Consider the following 3,108-nt stretch of genomic DNA (forward strand, 5'->3'; position numbering starts at 1 on the left):
ACAAATATCATATAGGTCAAAATATGTGTTAGCGTACTAGTTTTCGAGATATAGACGAAAAACCGTCGCCGCCGATCGGTACGTCGGTCGATGCGAAAGCACCGCGCGACCGAGCGCCCGCCTAAAAGACCAGTTCGAACATACCGAAAAATCAAGAAACCGTAACTTCCTTAATAATTGAGCTAGGACAAAAAATCGACACGCTATCTTGCAGGAAAAAATCCGGGGAACACGATGGCGTCGTCAAAAGTGCAGGTCGTCGAGCTCGTTTTCGAGAAAAAAAAAAAAAAATTCTCAAAATTCGACAAAAAAATAAAACGATCAGTGGACCGTGTAGAGAATATAAAACTGCATAAGAATCGTATAGACGAAAATTGGCGTTCACGTGCTCGTTTTTGTGGAAAAAATTAAAAAAGCTCTCAAACTTCGAGATAAAAAAAAAAAAAACCATCTACCAGGTAGCCAACGGTAAACGGTACAAGTATCGTACGGGCGAAAATGAGCGTTACCGTGCTCGTTTTCGAGTTATTGACGAAAAACAGCCTGGAGCGATCGCTCCGGCGGTCGACGCGCGAAAGTTTCTAAGTCCGCTCTGCTCCGAAACACCGCTCCGGCGTCAAAAATCGTCGTAGGACAAAAAATAGACACGCTATCTTGCAGGAAAAAATCCGGGGAACACGATGGCGTCGTCAAAAGTGCAGGTCGTCGAGCTAGTTTTCGAGAAAAAAAAAAAAAAATTCTCAAAACTCGACAAAAAAATAAAACGATCAGTGGACCGTGTAGAGAATCTAAAACTGCATAAGAATCGTATAGACCAAAATTGGCGTTCACGTGCTCGTTTTTGAGAAAAAAGTTAAAAAAGCTCTCAAAATTCGAGATAAAAAAAAAACAAACCATCTGCCAGGTAGCCAACGGTAAACGGTACAAGTATCGTACGGGCGAAAACGAGCGTTACCGTGCTCGTTTTCGAGTTATTGACGAAAAACAGCCTGGAGCGATCGGTCCGGCGGTCGACGCGCGAAAGTTTCTAAGTCCGCTCTGCTCCGAATCATCGCTCCGGCGTCAAAAATCGTCGTAGGACAAAAAATCGCCACCCTATCTTGCAGGAAAAAATCCGGGGAACACGATGGCGTCGTCAAAAGTGCAGGTCGTCGAGCTCGTTTTCGAAAAAAAAAAAAAAAATTCTCAAAATTCGACAAAAAAATAAAACGAACAGTGGACCGTGTAGAGAATATAAAACTGCATAAGAATCGTATAGACGAAAATTGGCGTTCACGTGCTCGTTTTTGTGGAAAAAATTAAAAAAGCTCTCAAACTTCGAGATAAAAAAAAAAAGAACCATCTACCAGGTAGCCAACGGTAAACGGTACAAGTATCGTACGGGCGAAAATGAGCGTTACCGTGCTCGTTTTCGAGTTATTGACGAAAAACAGCCTGGAGCGATCGCTCCGGCGGTCGACGCGCTAAAGTTTCTAAGTCCGCTCTGCTCCGAACCACCGCTCCGGCGTCAAAAATCGTCGTAGGACAAAAAATAGACACGCTATCTTGCAGGAAAAAATCCGGGGAACACGATGGCGTCGTCAAAAGTGCAGGTCGTCGAGCTCGTTTTCGAGAAAAAAAAAAAAAAATTCTCAAAATTCGACAAAAAAATAAAACGATCAGTGGACCGTGTAGACAATATAAAACTGCATAAGAATCGTATAGACGAAAATTGGCGTTCACGTGCTCGTTTTTGTGGAAAAAATTAAAAAAGCTCTCAAACTTCGAGATAAAAAAAAAAAAAACCGTCTACCAGGTAGCCAACGGTAAACGGTACAAGTATCGTACGGGCGAAAATGAGCGTTACCGTGCTCGTTTTCGAGTTATTGACGAAAAACAGCCTGGAGCGATCGCTCCGGCGGTCGACGCGCGAAAGTTTCTAAGTCCGCTCTGCTCCGAAACACCGCTCCGGCGTCAAAAATCGTCGTAGGACAAAAAATAGACACGCTATCTTGCAGGAAAAAATCCGGGGAACACGATGGCGTCGTCAAAAGTGCAGGTCGTCGAGCTAGTTTTCGAGAAAAAAAAAAAAAAATTCTCAAAACTCGACAAAAAAATAAAACGATCAGTGGACCGTGTAGAGAATCTAAAACTGCATAAGAATCGTATAGACCAAAATTGGCGTTCACGTGCTCGTTTTTGAGAAAAAAGTTAAAAAAGCTCTCAAAATTCGAGATAAAAAAAAAACAAACCATCTGCCAGGTAGCCAACGGTAAACGGTACAAGTATCGTACGGGCGAAAACGAGCGTTACCGTGCTCGTTTTCGAGTTATTGACGAAAAACAGCCTGGAGCGATCGGTCCGGCGGTCGACGCGCGAAAGTTTCTAAGTCCGCTCTGCTCCGAATCATCGCTCCGGCGTCAAAAATCGTCGTAGGACAAAAAATCGCCACCCTATCTTGCAGGAAAAAATCCGGGGAACACGATGGCGTCGTCAAAAGTGCAGGTCGTCGAGCTCGTTTTCGAAAAAAAAAAAAAAAATTCTCAAAATTCGACAAAAAAATAAAACGAACAGTGGACCGTGTAGAGAATATAAAACTGCATAAGAATCGTATAGACGAAAATTGGCGTTCACGTGCTCGTTTTTGTGGAAAAAATTAAAAAAGCTCTCAAACTTCGAGATAAAAAAAAAAAGAACCATCTACCAGGTAGCCAACGGTAAACGGTACAAGTATCGTACGGGCGAAAATGAGCGTTACCGTGCTCGTTTTCGAGTTATTGACGAAAAACAGCCTGGAGCGATCGCTCCGGCGGTCGACGCGCTAAAGTTTCTAAGTCCGCTCTGCTCCGAAACACCGCTCCGGCGTCAAAAATCGTCGTAGGACAAAAAATAGACACGCTATCTTGCAGGAAAAAATCCGGGGAACACGATGGCGTCGTCAAAAGTGCAGGTCGTCGAGCTCGTTTTCGAGAAAAAAAAAAAAAAATTCTCAAAATTCGACAAAAAAATAAAACGATCAGTGGACCGTGTAGACAATATAAAACTGCATAAGAATCGTATAGACGAAAATTGGCGTTCACGTGCTCGTTTTTGTGGAAAAAATTAAAAAAGCTCTCAAACTTCGAGATA

Source organism: Colletes latitarsis, unplaced genomic scaffold (genome assembly GCF_051014445.1).
Source record: "Colletes latitarsis isolate SP2378_abdomen unplaced genomic scaffold, iyColLati1 scaffold0143, whole genome shotgun sequence".
Lineage (NCBI taxonomy): Eukaryota > Metazoa > Arthropoda > Insecta > Hymenoptera > Colletidae > Colletes > Colletes latitarsis.